The 611-nt window shown below is 40.6% G+C and overlaps 1 pseudogene; it reads left to right on the top strand.

Moving 5' to 3' along the window:
• The first annotated feature begins 294 nt into the window (after positions 1 to 294).
• Positions 295 to 393, top strand: LOC123385756 (annotated as a pseudogene).
• Positions 394 to 611: the final 218 nt, after the last annotated feature.

Below are 611 nucleotides of genomic sequence, written 5' to 3'. Positions count from 1 at the left end.
GATGTATTTAAAGTAGTGATAGGCAGGTGCCTGGGTAGCTCGGTCGGTTAAGCATCCAACTCTTGATCTCAGCTCAGGTCTTAATCTCAGGAGTCGTAAGTTCAAGCCCCACATTGGGCTCTGCACAGGGCATGAAGCCTACTTAAAAACAAGTGGAAGGAAGGAAGGAAGGAAGGAAGAGGAAGGGAGGAAAGGGAAGGAAGGAAGGAAGGAAGGAAGGAAGGAAGGAAGGAAGGAAGGAAGGAGAAGGGAGGGAGGGAAGGAGGGAGGGAGGAAGGTAGGTATTGATAGGGTGTTCCCTATGGTGGCACATATACTAAAATTGGAATGATACACAGGAAATTAGTGTCACCCCTGCCCAAGGATAACATTCATGAAGCATTCCATATGTTGAAAGTTATGCTTACAAAAAAATAAATAAAATAAAGTACTGACAGTATTCTCGTATTTTTGGTATGTAACTCCTCTTTTGTGTTTCTCATATGATTTAAAAGGCAGATGCATAAAACAATAATTATAAATCTATGTTAACATGTACATAATGTATACAGACGTATTTGTACCAATAACATAAAGGGGGTATGGAATTGACTAGGAGGAATTAATGTATG

This window comes from Felis catus, chromosome B2, assembly GCF_018350175.1.
Source record: "Felis catus isolate Fca126 chromosome B2, F.catus_Fca126_mat1.0, whole genome shotgun sequence".
NCBI classification, from domain to species: domain Eukaryota; kingdom Metazoa; phylum Chordata; class Mammalia; order Carnivora; family Felidae; genus Felis; species Felis catus.
Note: the sequence above shows the minus strand (reverse complement) of the source record. Positions and strands in the feature narration are given on the sequence as shown.